Genomic DNA, 18,585 nt, shown 5'->3' on the forward strand with positions numbered 1-18,585 from the left:
GGTGGAAAATCACAGAGGCTTGAACCAAGGCAAGAAAGGAGACCAAAAGTAAGTAGGGGTAAGAGAGGTGCCAGGGATGAGAGTCAGGGAGAACTTGATAAGAATTGGATGCATGGGAATGTTCTCTCTCCTGAGATTCATGCTCCAAATTCTGATTATTAAAGCCCAACAGAGTCACCCTCCGTCAGGATTTCTTTTTAGGTCATTTCATACCTTTGTGGCAAATTCTTCCTTCTTCCTGTTTTATCTCTTCAACTCCCTTATAATCTCTTTGCTGTGAAACACCATATCTCATTCCCTTACTATGTTATAAACACAGTAGATGCTCAATAAATACCTGTTGAAAGAATTGCATCATCAGTGTTTTTTTAACATCGCTCCAAGGCAGTGCCCATAATAATTAAGCCAACAGAAGAAGAGTTTGAAACTTCTTCCTTGGATATATTTTTAAGGTTAGAATACTCATTTATCTACCCAAGATGGCATAAATGACTTCTTGGGGCCCTTTCCAATGACATGATTAACAGCCCTCTTCTGAGAAGAGTTTTATATATGTTACTGCTAATAGCAAGAGAACTTCTCCTGGGGACATTTTCCCTTTTATGTGATTACATTGATATTTTAGAGAAAATGAAATTACTGCATCCCAGCTGGGCAGTTCTTTTTGAATTTATAAAATGCAGAAATTGCTATAAGACTGTAAAGTTGAATCAGGTCTCTTATCCAATCATCAATAGATAATTTTGGTTTTTATAACCCATCTTATAAAAGTTCTACTGTGGTTACCAAAGTCAAGAATTTGACATTAGTGTTGCCCTTGGCAACAGAATACAGAGATTTCTCTGGAAATTATTCCAGTTATAGTAAAAAGATAATTAACATTTAGTTACAGAAAAATCTGAACTTAATGTATCTGAGTGTAGCTTTATCAGATTTCCTCTTACGGTGGTATCTTGATGCATTTTACCAGAAATTACAATTTTTATTATTCATTATTATCACTATTATTTTGGATGAGAGGCTTTCAGTAATGCTCCTACAGGAACTAGATCAGTTCGTGTGTATTCCTCGTATTCTGCCTTTCACCTTCTGAATGATGGACATAATGCTGGAGGTGGAGCAAGTGCTTGGCGCAGCGGTGAAGTGCTGCACCAGCGTGGATGATCTGAATCTAGGCTTCTGATTTTGTGGAAAAAACAAAATCATTAATATGTTCAAACTACTGTTTTTCCATTTTCTACCTTTCAGAGCCAAATATAATGTCAAACTGATAACAAAATTTGGTATCTAGAAGTGGGATGCTTCCAGTAATCCTAAAATGTGAAACTAAAATTGTGGGAGAAGTAGAAATGGGGCTTTGGGTAATAAGCACCTAGAGACTTTAAGTCAGAAAGTTGGTGATACTTGTTAGGTAGTGGCAGAACATTTGATTTAATTGTTGCCTGCTTTACTGGCAGTGCACCTAATCGGCTAAATGAGGCTATATGATCAGGAGAAATGATGGCAAAGATTTTATATATGGACATGTAGTAGTTCTACCACCTTCAGCCAGATCTGACTGAAGAGATGACACCAGATTAGAACTACTTGAGCTGCAAGCAGAGAAGAGAAGAAACACCTTTGTCTTTATTTTTATTTATTTATTTATTTTTGAGATGGAATCTCACTCTGTCTCCCAGACTGGAGTGCAGTGGCATGATCTCGGCTCACTGCAACCTCTGCCTCGCGGGTTCCAGCAATTCTCCTGCTTCAGCCTCCCAAGTAGCTGGGATTACAGGCACCCACCACCATGCCCTAACTAATTTTTGTATTTGTAGTAGAGACAGGGTTTCGTCATGTTGCTCAGGCTAGTCTCGAACTCCTGACCTCAAGTGATTCGCCTGCCTCAGCCTCCCAAAGTGCTGGGATTACAGGCGTGAGCCACCATGCCCAGCAGAAACACCTTTATTTTCTAAGGAATCTTTTTCTGTTCTACAAGTTACGGTGAAAAGAGTCCTGAAGGCAATTGGTTCCATCCTTCAAACTTGAAGCAATTATAAACGGTGATTGGCAAACAGTCTACATACTGGTGCTCCACTGGAAGAAGGCACAAAGCCTGCCAGTAGTGATGGGATCCGGGATGTTGTTCCCGCCCCCCCCTACCCGGGAACTGACTGTTTCTAACTAATTCTGGATAACAGCCATTGAATCCAGGGCAAGAAAGAAGGATAGAGCACGGAGTCATGAACATGAAAGAAAGAGGAGGTTCCTCAGGCTTAAATCCACATCTGGATAACAGTAAATATGTTATTAATTACTGTTTTGGTTTTTTTTTTTTTTTTTTTGAGATGGAGTTTCACTCTTGTTGCCCAGGCTGGAGTGCAATGGTGCAGTCTCTGTTCATTGTAACCTTCAACTCCCGGGTTCAAGTGATTCTCCTGCCTCAGCCTCCCAAGTAGCTGGGATTATTACAGACGCCCACCACCATGCCTGGCTAATTTTGGTATTTTTAGTAGAGATGGTGTTTCACCATGTTGACAAGGCTGATCTTGAACTCCTGACCTCAAATGATCCACCCGCCTTGGCCTCCCAAAGTGCTGGGATTACCAGCATGAGCCACTGTGCCCAGCCGACTGTTATTTTTAAATGCGGACTTTACCAGGAGCAAATAAAAGAAAACTGTTCTAAGTTTAAAGGGAACTGTATTTGCAAGGAACTTTCTTCTCCCTAAGACTGGCCCCAGATTCTCTATGATTAGTAAACCCCTAAAATAGTCCCTGGTTACTAAAAGTACACCAATAGCAAGTTGGCTTTGAATGCTCTATAGCTCTAGGGAGAGCATCTTTACCAAGCCACATCAGAGGGGAGAGTCAGAAGGGAAGGAGAAAAGCAACTCTGGTAGATACTTCCAGAGAGAATAAGTAAATTCAGCCAGATCAGCCAACCAAGGAACTTACCCATGGCAAGACAGGAAACCTTTGCTACTCTTGTCAAGCAGAATTGCCTAATTTCTATGATGACTGTGTGCTTTAATAACTGATGACTGTGCACTTTCCAGCCTCTCTTTTCCAAATGGGCGCTTATTTTGGTAGTCCTGCTTCTCCACTACTGTACATGGAGGGCAAACCAATTGCCTTTGGTTTATAGGCTAGCAGACCCATAACAAACCAAACAAACAAACAACTTTCCATTTATATCTGACAGAAAGACTGTATATCTCCCACAGCACCTACATTTTAAGCTGAATGCAAGAAATGCAAAGAGCCTTTGAGGTTATCTAACTTGGAATGTTCTTTGGAAAGAAACTTGGGCTCTGATAAATGTCTAACAACCAGCTGAGATAGGATTGTGTATATCACACACACACACACACACACACACACACACGTTATATATTATAAATTTTACTGATATAAGGGATGTGTATCTAATAACTTACAAATAATAATAGCAATATATATAATACTCTTTACTGTAAACTCCTTATGACCAATTGATTCTTACAGAATGTGTTTTTTGACAAGACAATTGCAAATAAGCCTAATTCCCACATGAATGATGGTTGATATGTTTATGTTTTTGTATTTTTAGTAGAGACGGGATTTTACCATGCTGGCCAGGCTGGTCTCGAACTCCTAACCTCAGGTGATTCACCCACCTCGGCCTCCCAAAGTTCTGGGATTACAGGCATGATCCACCGCGCCTGGCCCACATGACATTTTAAAGAAAGGAACAGGAGAAGGAAAAGATTATTTGAGGACATAAACATTTTTTCCCCCAGAGAAACTAAGCTTTGCCCCAGGGACAATTTAAATTTTGGGGTTGAACTAAATTTAATCTAGATCAAATTATTTAGTTAATTTATCTTCCTACTAACCAACAAATTTATATAGATCTTCAGGAGAAGTATGAACTCTAACTACATAACTATAGACAAATTAAAAGAACTAGCTATTTTCAGAGGTGGTGGTCATTAAATTTTGTGACCTCACCACAGAATATTTCTGCTGTCAGCCTCTCTCAATAAGCATATTTTGCAAGGTATGCTGCTGATGCCATGAGGGTATCAAATAAGCAGATTTGCTCCCAGTGTAGGGACTGGTAAGTCACTGGCAGATGTGTTCTGTTGTTCCTCATACATAGATTCAGTACCATCTCTCCATTCATTCACTCTAATTATCTGGTGAATTACCTGGGATATACCAGTAAACAGGTACAGTTTTGCCTTCAAGTAGTAAATAGTATAGGAACTCTTCCTACTCCGAACACACCTGTATTCAGTGTCTCTGCGTGTTTGTGTGTGTGTGAATGCGTGCGTGTGTGCATGTATGTGTAGGACTGGCTGCATCATTCTCAGGGCCTAGTGCAAAATGAAAATGCAGGATTCCTTGTTCAAAAATTATAAAGAATTTCAAGACGGCTACAGCAGAGCTTTAAACTATGTTTGGGGGTCCTTATAAGTGCAGGACCCTGTGAGACTGCACAGACCACATACCTATGAAGTCAGCCCTATATGTGCATATGTGAGTATGTATGTGTGTGTTGTTGAGTGATTCTTCTTGGAGGACTGCATAGTGTAAATATACCATTGTCTTTTATTCTTCCACCTCATTTTTAGAGTCTAGATAAATCTGCATATGAGGTCCTGACCCCTTTTTAGTAGTTTTCAGCCTTGGATAGTGGTGGAAAACATGTGAATCCTAGTTCAAATTTCCTCTCACTCTTTGTAGGGCTGTGAGCCCATTACATATGTTTTCTGTGCCTCATCTTTTCAACTCAAAAATGGGGACATAAGGTACACTTAGTCATGGAGTTATTAAGGAGATTAAAATAAATCTGTTAATATTAGTGAAGTGCCTGGAGTAAGTCTTGCCATAGCTCTAGGTAAGCAGCTGTTAAAGTAAAAATTTTGAAGCCTTCATTATGTGAGAACTTAAACCTAAATCCCATCCCATGTTAAGTAAGGACTATGGAACTATTAACCTTCCCCCTAAGAGAACCATTTATGACCACAGCCCTATCTGGGTCAGGAAGGACATGTTGATTTGAAAGTCCTGTAAGGTGTTAATGGATGCTAACAAAAGACTTCCTATTCAGGAAGCAAAGGACACCTGGGGCTGACCACCCTCGCTCTTCACTGATGTTTCCTGCTTTTGTTAAATATAAAGTAAATAAATCAAAATAAACAAAAAGAAAACCAATAACAACCACCACCAAACATCAGTATATCCTTTTAGTTGCTATGGCTCCTTGAAGGACTGGAGAATTGTCTGGAAGCAAAATCAGTTGACTCCTAAACTCTTAAGAGATTTTATTGCTATCATGGTGCAGAAGAAGGGCTAAAGAGCCATATCACCTAGCTCAACAGCGTGGAAATTGGAAACGCTGTCTTGTAATGTCTGGATAGGGAAGACAAGAGTCTATGACCTGAAAGAGAGGGGGACAGAGAATATCTTACCATTTGCCAATTATACACACACGTCCAGTGCAGGTGACTGCCTTTATGTTTTCTAATTTGGACTATCAAACATCCTTTCATTCCACATAGTCTTCCTCAGATTAGCATCTGGTGTCCTTGTTTTGTGTCCTCCCTTCACCTTGCCTTGAGTCTTTAAAGCCAACTTTAAATGGACTGTTTTTCCTTAGCCTTCCCCTTAATCATAATAATTTAAAAGTCCATTAAATTATGGTTTTGGTAACTTTTTTCTAAAAATCATACTAAAACAAATATATAATTATTTAAGTTTTTAAAAGCGTGCCCTCATCTCTCCTAAAATCTCCTGAACTACCAGGGTTCTGATCTAAGAGAAGCTAGAATCTGCAGATGTTAACACAACTCCATGGAGGCCTGAATCAAGAAGCTTCATAAGGTGTGAAGGGGCAGGTGGGCCAGGCAGCAGGTGAAGGCCATGCTCTAGAAGTGAGATGCTGGGCAGGTCTCTCCTTTCTCCATGCATAAAGCAGACGGGCAAATGATGCGGTGCGAATTCACTTAGGGCTATGAATTGCTGGGAGGTGTTTTGGGTAGCAATGAAAAACAAGTAACAGCAACAAAGAAGGCTGGACAAAATCATGTATACTATTGAGCTGAAATCTCAGCAGTAATAACTTGAGGACCTGGGAAACTGTCAAGTCCTCAAAAGCCTTGACTTTCAGAGCCCTTGCCGGAGTAGCAATAGGAGTGGTGGGAAATCAAGAAAGTCAGACGTTCCAGAGTGTCCTAAAAAGAGTGTTATCAAAAACATCTGAGCATGGGATCTATGCTGGGCAAAAGGACTATGGAATCCACAAGGAGCTGAGGGACAGGAGAAGCAGGAGGGCCTATGGGTCAGTATGGGCTGAGGAATGTGTTCAGTGAGTATAGGTGTGTGAGAAGATCAAATAGACAAAGTAACACACACACATGCCCACATACAGCCATACAGAGACACACACCTTTCTTTCCATCTGAGATTTTTTTTAAGTCTATAGACCTTTGAATTGATTTGAAATCCCCTATTTAAATAAGAGGGGACATTCCATCTTTTGATATAAGCTCTGAAATGCATAAGAAATTCCTTGTAAAAATTTATAGTCTTTTTGAATGGATGTTGTTTAATATTTTCAATTACAGATTTATGGCAGAATTTTTCATAGGCCTGAATTGTCTGTTTAATATTAAAACGATTTTTGTAGGGAGCCATCTGTTATATGATCAGGCATGGAAATTCTTTACAGGGCTTTACATCAGCACTCCTCCAAAGTTTGTCATGCTTCAAATATCCCCAGGCACTTGTGTTTCCATTTAGAGGAGCAAGGTGAAGGACTCAGAGGCAGGACATGATGTCTCCTCGATTGTTCAGCGGCTGTTTCACTGAAAACACTGTTTCAGCATATGGTTTTTCCCTAACCTAGCCTCAGTGTTTTCCTTTACTATGACAGAACAATATCCTGAGTAAAAGGACAGTTTATGAATCTTTGAATCTCCTATCAGAACAAACTTTGCTCATTGGCTCATTGCATTAATCAACTCACATTTTTCTTCAAAGCTGTTTTATCCTTTAAAAATGGTAAAACAATGGCTCATTTTCCCCATGAGTACTATTCCCCTGAGTGCAATTTCATTGAAGCTAACTCTATTTTACCAAGTAGATTTCATCTCAAGTGCTCCCTTTGAATCACTGGGCTGGGAGCTGCCTGAAAAAGAATGTGGGAAGGATTTCGAGGCTGTGTTCAGGGTCAGTGGGGAGTACTACAGTTGATTACTTATGTCTGCTTTGGGTGTAGAAGTAGTGAGCATGGGACACATGTGCCCTTTATTTGCTGTCTCTGGCCTTTACTTTTTCCGTGTCCCTCACTTACTCATTAATAAGCATTGTGAAATGGCTGGCCTTGAGGCAAACATACACAGAAAAATCAACTTCTGTATCTGGGAAACAAGCTTGACCCTGACCTCACAATAATGTTAACAACAACAATAATAACAGCCACATTTGTTGAACATTTGCTGTAAGCCCCACTGTAGGTAATTTACAAACATTAAACCATTTCATTTATTCCCCACAAACTACCACAATATACATATTATTCACCCAGCTTTTTGACTAAGGCTCAAAAAATGAAGTAACTTTATTGAGTTCACCATTTTGTTCAAAGCATCCACATAAATTTGTATTGTTCTGGATACCTAGAACCATCACTCCCTTCCATACCCACTCAGTCATTTTCATCCTTACATTCAAATCCTAGCAGCCTCTCTATCCACAGCTCCTCATCCTGGAAGACTCCTTGATAAAGCAGAGAGAAAGGCTAGCCTCAGATCAGCTAAGTTGGACATTCTCTGAGCCATGACGAGTTCTTCTCTGTGGCTATGTTATATTATTTCACATGACCCATTCTTAATAATTCAGCCTAACCATCCGTTTGTTCAATTCCATTTAAGAATTTTTCTTTGTAAAGGTTTTGTCAGTTGTCTGCATTTTGAATTTAATTAAATTGTTATATATCTCAATTAAGTAGTCAATTCAAAACACTTAGTGGATACAATCTGAGCTTTTCAATAGCTGGTCAAAATAAATAATCAGTGCCATCCACCTAATGGTCCTTCCATGAAATTAGCTGTGACCTTAGTGGTAAAAATATGATAAAATGATTTATGGTCATATCCCTCTATTTAAGAGAGAAGTAGACAATCATAATTTTTAAACGGTGTCTGTGTCCAGTTCCCTGGTGTACTTCTTAATGCCAAGAGAGTCAAAAGCCCCCTGTTGATCATGACTTTAAAATTCTCCAGTATAGGTGTGAGTTAGCCAATCGTATCGTCCCATCTCATTTGCCTGGTGATGTATAGACTTGACTTTAGTTCCCATTTACACCTTGCAGAAGCCAATAATAGTTCTCTTCCTCTTGAAAAAAAATAAACAGAAATATCAAAAGGAAATACCTTTACAGGGTGGAGACAGGATTGGATAAGTTGTGTATCATTGTTTACATCCAAATCAAATAACAGGAAAGAAAACAATTAGTCAAGTTCATACTCTAGGTTCTGTTTAATGTGTCTGTTTTCAAGCCTGTTCATGCTATTTTGCCTAAGCAAAGCTTTTTTTTGCCTTGTTAAGGTTTACTTTGTTTTGAGACCTTAACACATGAAAGGGTTTGGCAAACTTTCTCTGAGGCAAAACTTGAAAAGTGAGACATTCGAACACTTGTAAAATGTAAAGATTTTTGCTTTTACCAAAGTCCATTCCAGGTCTAATCTAGGTTCACTCTCTTTTACCCGACAGTTCCCCAGGCAGAAATGTGATCCTAGCCCATTCACAATCTGTCTCTTCCATTTCCCAGGATAGATATTATCTAATGTTTGAGCTTCAATGCTGATTTACCATTACCAGTAAGAAGGTCAGTTTTCTATCATCACCTTTTTTGTGAAAAGAAGGAAATTAACGTAAAGAGGTTTGCATTAATGCTTTTCTCTATTTCTCTGTTTTCCTCAGGATAATATATTTTATCCTGTGGATATAATATTTTTTTGTCTATCACTTTAGTGGTGAGTTCAAACTTTACTATCACAATGACTTGGACTACTTGGACTTGAAATCTCCAGCTCTGACTGAACAGCATCTTTTCTTAACTTCCCATTATTTAGCTTAGCATAATTTTAAAGCCCTTCCTATTTCTTATCATGCCAGTTCGAAGAATACATAATTCTCCTTCCAGGTCCAAAACAGAGATGCTTACCACTTTCTTTTACCTTTTTGTTGATATATCACATATTTAGATCCTTAGCAAGTATGGGTCTTATTTTTGGATCCAACTAAGATGCCCTCTCTGCTCTGCCCACAGACTCATTTTCTACTTATCAATGAGCTGGTTCAAGTCTTTTCACCTCTTCTGCTCACATTCTGCTTCTATGTCCTGTACACTCAAAGTATGTTAAAACAAGATTTCCCATCTTTCCTGCCACTTGGATTGTGTCATTTTTTTAAGGTATCGGTGATGTCACCAATTGTTTCCACATGAAAGTCAAACTCACCACTTCAAAGTTCTCAATATTACCTCTTTCCCCGCCATGTGCCATTCCAAGTCCCTCTGCCTGCCTTCATTTCTATTTGAATTCCATAACCACACTGTTTTGCTGCACAGGGAGGGGGGCATCATTGCCTCAAAATCACCTTGACCTCTCCTGGTATGCATTCTTGCTTTCTTGCCAATTGGAATGATATGAGAAGGATTTAACATGAATGGGGTCTCTTATTCTTTCCATGTTCTTCAAAGCACTACTTAAAGTTAAATAATTTTCAAATTCATTTAATGGTAGTCACTACCCCAAAACAGACTTAAAATCCTTTACCTTATTTTTATCCCTAATTATTTTCCATTCAAACCATTGTATAATGTATTAGTATACTTATTACATTCTCTTTATTTAGAAACTAATTATAAAAGTCAGAAATCAATTTTGGGTTATGCTGCTTATGTCTGGTGGTATATAGCCACAGGGGGACAATATGTCCTTGACTCCCAGAATGAAGGAAGAGTCTAATTTTTTTGTGTCCTCTGTATTATGTACCTGAAAGAGACACATACACAAAAGATGAGCTCTCTGTAGTTCCACAGAGGAATGTACCCTGTGTAATTAGTTCACATTCGTGGCCTTTAAATTAGAGAACAAAATATTGGTCCAGTGTCTACTTTTTGCTTCCTCCCTGATCACCACAATTGAAATCAGAATTATTTCAAAGCTTCCAATTCAGTTTATATTCTGTCTGATCAACTTGATAACTCTCCTTGCTAATGCTGATAAAATGTCTTTCTTACCCTATCTTCAGTATTTTTCCTGTGGAAGGGTAGAGTCCAAGAGAAGGGATTTAAAAAATACTTTTGAATGTGATTTTTTAGCAGCTTTAGGAAAAGGTTTGGTGATCCCAGTTCCACTCAAAAAAATTATCTATGTGCAAAGCATTTCCCTGCTGGCTGTTTTCAGCTAATCCATTTAAGCTTTGTATGGACATTTATCTATAGACTTTTAAAAATCTCTTGTTTATCTGTATTTTCAGAGACATTAGTTAGATAGCAAGATACCCTTTTTATTTCAAAGTAAGTTACCTTCTAAGAGTAAAATTAGAGTCAAATAATGTGAAATAATATTTCAAGGCACAGTTTGCTATTCATTCTATATTCAGTGAAAAATGTTATAAAGCAACTTGTATGGAACAATCTCATTTTCAATCTATCTCCCTATCATCTATCTATCTGTCTATCTATCCATCTATCTATAGAGAAAGCTATATAAGGCAATATGCCAACATCTTAGTAAGAAGTAGGATTATTATGGCTGATCTTCAGTTTTTTTCTAAACATTTGTTTACAGAGAGGATGTACTGTTGGTATTAAAAGTATTTTTAAAGTAAATAGTATGTTTATGCTCCTTAATAACTTGCTGTGGATGTGTCTAGCAAAAAGATATTAGGAAGCTTCCACTCCTAATGACTTTGAACTATTACAACAATCCTTCATTGTCTCCATTTTTTTTTTTAATTTTAACTGGTAGTTTACCAAAATCAACAAGAAACATAGGCTAACAGAAGGAGAAGAGAGTCATTTCACTTTTCAAACAATTTGAGAACACATAGCTCTCTGCCAGCTGTCTGCTCTGGCAAGTGGTGGAGAGATCGCTGTTCTGTTTCTGACATGAAGAGAAGGTACATTAGGGTTGGAAAGGACTTAGAAGCCTCCTCCTCCATTATTCTGGAGTCCCTGCCCCAGAAATTCAATAACATGCTAACACTTATTGAGCTTGCTATGTGTATGCACTGTTCTAATAACTTTTTATATGTTAACTCATTTAATCCTCCCCAAACCTTATATGGTGGTATTACCACCCCCATTTTACAGATAAGGAAACTGAGGCACAAAGACATAATAATTTGCCCAGCATCTCATCCAGTAAGCAGCAAACCTGAGGTTTGAATCAGCCACTGTGGCTCCAGAGCTTGCTCCCATAAAAGTTGCTCCTTATTGTCTCTCATTTGTTCTTGCTGAAATGTGGTCCTGTTGCTATTTAAAATGTCTCTAATAATAATAAATGCCTCACCTTCAGTGATAGCCAATTCCCCTTGAGACTCTGTCCTACTTAGAGTTGTATCAAGATATATGGATGCCCAGGCAATGGAATAAGTAGAAAGGTGGCTCTATTGAAATCCGCCCCCCTTTCCCAAAGGAGATCCTGGTTGGAGGACTTTGGTGTAGGTAGTTTATTTGCAGGTGATCTTGGAAAGCAGGAGTGAGGGAGAGGGGAAAGTGAGACAAGAAGGGAGAAAAAAACAATAAAAGGAGTATTGAGTTTCTTGTGGGTAACTGCAACTTGATCATCTGAAGTATTACAAAGAAAACCTCAGAACTGTTCTACTCAGGGGTAGGGAGGCTTGGGTATTTATCCACCAACAGCCATCCCTTGTTAGTGGGGGGTTTTCATTGGAAGCCACCAATCCCTAGCCCTTCCAGGCTGCCATACAGGCAGGCTGAGCAAGATGCCCTGGTGCTGAAGCCCTCAGGCAGAGAAATAGAGAAACTCATGGACTTGGGTGGGAATCTGAGCTACAAGAGAACTCACAGGTGATCCAAAAGTTATGGGGTGGAGCCTCAACATCTCCTACAGTGGCCCTTCAAATCAGTATTGGCAAAATATTTCTCTAATGCGTTGTTAGAGGAAAGTCAGAGGATTTCAAAGAGTGGTCCCTGGACCAGCAGCCTCAGCAATACTTGGGAGTTTGTTAGAAATGCATATTCTCAGGCCCTCCCCAGAATTCCTGAATCAGAAACTTAGAGAGTGTTGCCCAAAAATCTGTGTTTTAAAAAGCCCTCAGGATGATTGTGATACAGATGAAAACTCTGCAAACAACAGAGTTTTAAAGATAGCAAGGGCCCCATCCACAAATCAATTTATTTTCCCAGGGAAGACTGAGATAGAACTTTTCCAATGTCAGATATATAGAACCCAGATCTCCAAACCCTAAATCCCCAAGGCAATGATTCAGACATTTCCCCCTAGTAGGTTTGGGCAAATGCTAAGATGCTGTGACAAAAAGAACCCAAAAGATAGTCACTTGAATGAGAGAAATTTATTTCTCTCACTCAAGTAACAGTCTAGGCAATATAGGCTGGTGGGGACAACTCTGCTCTACAAAATCATTCAGGGACCCAGGTTTTTTTCATATTGGGCTTCTGCCTTCTCCTGAGTGGTGTCTTCACCTGTGTAGCCAAAACTAGGGTGATGTCATATCAAAATGCTGACCATGGGATGTGAGGGATAGAGACAAAGTCCAAAACCAGAATCTTATCTGAATTTGCAAGTGACATGGTATTTGAGCACATCATATACTCTAATAGTCTATTGTTCCCAACTTAATCATATGACCACATGTAACTGCAAGAAAGGTTTAGAAATATCATCTTGGCAACTTTGTGCCCAGGAAAAAAGTCTCTAGAACACAACCAACAAATAGTTGTAGCATGTACCACAATATCAGATTTTCCTAATGTGATAAGCGTTATCGCTCTTGTTATTTTTTGATTTGCTTTGTTTTATATTTACTCACATCATACCTTGTTCCAGCAAGGTATTAAGGCACCTTCAGTTTGTGAGTCAAAAGATCTCAGTCAAGTGGCATGTTACCTCGAGTGGGAGAAGTATAATCTACTAGTATATTTTAAAGAAATCCATGTTCAGGTTTAACAGACCAGACACCTGAAATCCAGCCAAAAGTAAGTTACGGTGAGAATGAGACATAGATCAGAGCTTTTCGGAAAGAAATAAAGGTGGACAACATCAACAAAATTTCTAGATATATGTGGGAAGGAAAGAGGCAAAGAAAGGATAAACCCAAAAGGAGATGATAGTAGAAGCCAAACCTGTTCCAGTCGCATATTTTTCCAGGCTTGGTAGATTCAAGGGATAAATATGTCTGCCTTTCGTCGAGGGGTTCCAAACATACCCAGCCAAGGCACTTGCCCAGCAGGTTAATTCCAAAGTTTGGCTCTCAAGCGGGTGAAATCGAGTGATCAAGTTATGCCACGGCAAGATCAGGAGGAGCCACTGGGTCAACACTGAATTGCTACAGGACTCCAAGGGTCCTTGGACAAAAAAATGTTAAAGAAGTGCAAGTCCAAAGAGTAGAAATTCAGATAAAAACAAGACAGGCAAAAACCAAGTAAAAGTCTAGGTGGAAATGGAGCAGAATAAAATAAGGTGGAAAGTAAGGTGAGATGGGTGATTTCTGAGAACAGAGCTGAACGAACACCTTTCCTGATTAATGCACAAGTCCTGTTGGTGGCTTGAGATATCAAAATAAGTCAGGGTTGGTGCAGGAAAAGAAAGCACATAAACAGTGTTTTTCTGAACAGTGTAACTTTCAGAGCTAAAGGCAGAGAACCAAATCCCTATTATTTCTCAAGTAATACGTTACCTCAACACAATCTCTGGGCTTTGATTTAAAATAACAATTTAGAATAAAATCATAATTAGGAAGCTAATTAACTGAGGCAATGCACAATAAAAGACAGAGGCTCTGAATTGTGCCCCAGAAGCCAGCTGACTTGTGCTTTTGTATTTCTTTCTTCTAGGAGGAAGAGCTATAGATTATATCTAAATATATCTCAGTAAACCTACAAATAAGCATGAGCACAATTAATCCACTCTACATAAAGCAAAAATCCTCACCAATGTCAGCAAGCAGCAGAGTCCTCTTAAATTTAAAGCTTCTATAAAGCCTAAAAGGAAATACCAATCAGCAACCCTTTATCCTTTTAATGAGGGCCAGCAGCTCTCATATTTTTATCTCCTTGCTTTACAGTACACTGAAATAGCCTCTGAGTATGTTGTTTTCTGTCTGCTCAGAATTAGCAGAAAATTGTATAGCCAAAACTATTACTCTCTATTTCTTAGTCTTTTCTTTCAATAGATGAGAAATCTTCATCACTATTTAATTGTGCTCACCTGCAGAGCCATGACACATTGGATTTCAGATATGCAAAGAAATAGACTTCTATAGATACTTTAAAGTTCCTAGCACATTTTCATGTCATACTACTATGCATAGTTTTATTTTTGGCAAAAAAAGCAAGCAAGATAGAGGTCATCTTTTGTACCTCTCCTCTTCTTCCATGTTCTCTGTGTTTTCCACCTTCTGCCCAAGTTCTCCATGCTTTCTGATGATGTATGATGTATGTGATCTAGAAGCTTAGACTCTAGAACTACACTGCCTTGAGGTCACACTGTAGCTCTGCCACTAATAAATTGGGTTGAGCAAGGTACGTAAGCTTTCTGAATTCCAGTTTCTTCATCTATAAAATGAGCACAAACCTTTATAGATTTGTTGTGAAGGTTACATCAGTTAATATTGCAAAGCTCTTTAGAACAGTACCTGGCACATAGGAAGTACTCAGTGTGTAAGATGTGTTTCATTATTATCTCTCATTACGCAATACATACACCATGGCATCCCAACCTTGCCTGAACCATGAGAGAAGAGTACTCCAAGCTTTCACATTATCCTGCCTAACTTGTCTTAAGGCTCAACTTCCTTTAATGTTTTTCTCTCAACCAGCGGACAGGGAGAACAGGTTGAGCATGGATCGGAGCAAGACTTCTGAAATTTGACTGTCCAGGTAAATCATGCAGAATCCTTATTAAAATGCAGGTCTGGATTCAGTAGGTCTAGAGTAGAGCCTGAAGTTGTGCTACTGTTGCTGGTCTATGGACTACACTTTGAAAAGCAAGAGGTTGGCATCTTCTAAGTCTAGGTTCTAATGCACTCAAGAGCTCTCAGACCTTGGGCAAGTTTCTCAACTTCTTCCAGTCTATTTAAGCTACAAAGGTACCTGAGTGGATTAATGTGAAGATTCAGTGAATGAATGGACACAAAATGTTCACTAAAGTGGCTGACATATACCAGGACATTTCCAATAATCAGTAGCTCTTAACTTGTTAGGTTACTAGTCATTAATTCCCAAGGGACTTTGCATTTTAAAAGAAGTGAGTTCGGCCAGGAATGGTGGCTCATGTCTGTAATCCCTGCATTTTGGGAGACCGGGGCAGGTGGATCACTTGAGGTCAAGAGTTCGAATCCAGCATGGCCAACATGGTGAAACCCCATCTCTCCTAAAAATACAAAAAAATTAGCCAAGCGTGGTGGCTGGCACCTGCTACTTGGGAAGCTGAGGCAGGAGAATCACTTGAACCTGAGAGGCGGTAGTTGCAGGGAGCCGAGATCATGCCACTACATTCCAGTCTGGGTGACAGAAGGAGACTCCATCTCAAATAAATAAATAAATAAACAAATAAATAAATAAATAAATAAGTGACTTGTACCAACTGAGTTTAACCACTATAATTTATAGTTGTAATATCAAATAAGGAAACCATAAGGTACCCCTGGCCACTGGTGTAACTTCAAGCACCTTCCAGGCCAAAGGCAAAATTATTCAAAGCAAGCTCTGTGATTTCTAAACAAAATTTCAGTTCTGCTCCCAACAGCACAGAATCTATAATGTTTGAATCTCCTTTCAGCCAGCACTTTAAAACTTCACCAGCAATTGCTGCTTCCGGCCGAAATGAAGTAACCCGGACAGTTATTTTCCAACTGAAACATTCAAACAAACAAAAAGACAGAATATATAAAACAATAAGACACTAGCCTCAGGCAACAAAAGACAGTGATTCTTGAGAGAAGGAAAACAAAGGTGAGACCTATGATTGCTGAGCTTACTGATTGCCTTGAGAGAATTTTAAGGCCACAGTGCAAGAAGCAAAAATCCAGGTGGAGCCCAGGAAACTTCCGCTTTAAGTTGAGAAGACAGAGGTAAGGATCGGGGGAGACCTTAGTGGCTAGAGATTTCAGAACAGAGGACCATAGAGGAGACAGCTGCACAAAGAAGTTCTCTGGAAATCTGTAAAAAGTCCCTCGGGAGGCCAGGCACAGTGGCTCACACCTGTAATGCCAGCACTTTTGGAGGCCAAGGAGGGTGGATCACCTGAGGTCAGGAGCTTGAGACCAGCCTGGCCAACATGGTGAAACCCCGCCTCTACTAAAAATACAAAAATTAGCTAGGCGTGGTGGCATGCGCCTGTAATCCCAGCTACCCAGGAGGCTGAGGCAGGAGAATTGCTGGAACCTGGGAGGCGGAGGCTGCAGTGAGCTGAGATTGCGCCATTACACTCAAGCCTGGGCGACAGAGCAAGACTCAGTCTCAACAACAAAAAAAAAAGGTACCTCTGGGGAATTCAGTGAATTCAGTGGAATACTGATTGGTGGATGTTGTTCATAAGTAAACTACACAATACTGGGAAAATAACCAAATAAGAGGATTGAGCTGTGCATGGTGGCATACACCTGTAGCTCCAGCTACTTGGGAGGCTGAAGAGGAGGAATCTCTTGATCCTAAGAATTCAAGGCTGCAGTGAGCTATGATTATGTCACTGCACTTTAGCCTGGGTGACAGAGTGAGACCCTGTCTCAAAAAACAAAACAAGAGTTGGAGGGCACAAGGCTGGTACTGTTACAGGATCAGGAATAGTGACTATTCTCACAAGCCTGACAACTTACGAGGCATTGGGCAGAATGCCCAGAAGGTCTTGCCTCAGTAGTGGAGAACAATGGTCCCTGAACTAAATACTGCTTTAGTCTCACTAACACATCTTAAAAAGCAAGTCTCCAGAGGATCAAACTGTTTCAAGTAACTTGACTGTAACACAGGTCAAAAATATCCAGTAACCAACAAGGTAGAAATTACATCTGGCATAGAATCAGAAAATATGAAACATGAAAAGAAGCAAGATAATATGACCTGTAATAGAGAAAAATTAATCAATCAAAACCAATTTAAAACTGACATAAATATTAGAATTAAAAGAGAAGAACAGTTATTATAATTGTATACTAGATGTTCTAAAATTTAACTACATAGAAGATATAAAAAGACCCAAAGTGAACTTCTAGAGATGAAAACTATAAATATCTCAGATGGAAACTATACTGAATAGAATTAAGAGCAAATTAGACTTACAAAAAAGAGATAAGAAAACCTAGCCTATCGATAGAAACTTTTCACTTTAAACACAAAGAAAAAAAGAATTTTAAAAAATGAATATAGCATAAGTAAGTTGTAATACATTTTCAAGTGGCCGAATAAATGTATAACTGGAGTTTAGATCACACAAATGAATGAAGAGCACCAAATATGGAAACGATATGGGTAATTATCAAAGATACTTTCTTCTCTTTTCTCTTTCTTTCTTTCTTTCTTTCTTTCTTTCTTTCTTTCTTTCTTTCTTTCTTTCTTTCTTTCTTTCTTTTTTTTTTTTTTTTTTTTTTTTTTTTTTGAGACAGGGTCTCGGTCTCACTCTATCGCCCAGGCTGGAGAGCAATGGCATGATCACAGCTCACACAGCCTAGACCTCCAGGGCTCATGTGATTCTCCCACCTCAGCCTCCCGAGTAGCTGGGACTACTGGCATGTGCTACCATGCCCAGCCAATTTTTTAATTTTTTGTAGAGGCGAGATTTTGCCATGTTTCCCAGGCTTGTCTTGAACACCTAGGCTCAAGTGATCCACCTGCCTTGGTCTCCCAAACTGCTGGGATTACAGGTGTGTGCCACCACACATAGCCAAGATACTTTCTTACTTTTTAAATCTTTTTAAAAGACCATTGACTATATAAGCAAAATAATAATGATGTGTTGTGGAGTCATAATGTGTACAAATAAAATATGACAGCAATTTAGGTCTGGAAGGCAGAATGAAAATATATTGTAAAGTTTTTTGGGTTTTTGTTTGTTTTTGAAACAGAATCTCACTCTGTCACCCAGGGTGGAGTGCAGTGGCATAATCTTGGCTCACTGCAACCTCTGCCTCCTAGGCTCATGTGATCCTCCTGCCTCAGCCTCCTAGGTAGCTGGGTCTACATGTGTGCATCATCATGCCTGGCTAATTTTTGTATTTTTTGTAGAGACAGCTTTTTGCAGTGTCACTCAGGGTGGTCTAGAACTCCTGAACTCAAGAGATCTGTCTGCCTTGGCCTCCCAAAGTTCTGGGATTACTGGCGTGAGCTACCATGCCCAGCCTATTATAA

Source organism: Rhinopithecus roxellana, chromosome 16 (genome assembly GCF_007565055.1).
Source record: "Rhinopithecus roxellana isolate Shanxi Qingling chromosome 16, ASM756505v1, whole genome shotgun sequence".
Taxonomy (NCBI): Eukaryota; Metazoa; Chordata; class Mammalia; order Primates; family Cercopithecidae; genus Rhinopithecus; species Rhinopithecus roxellana.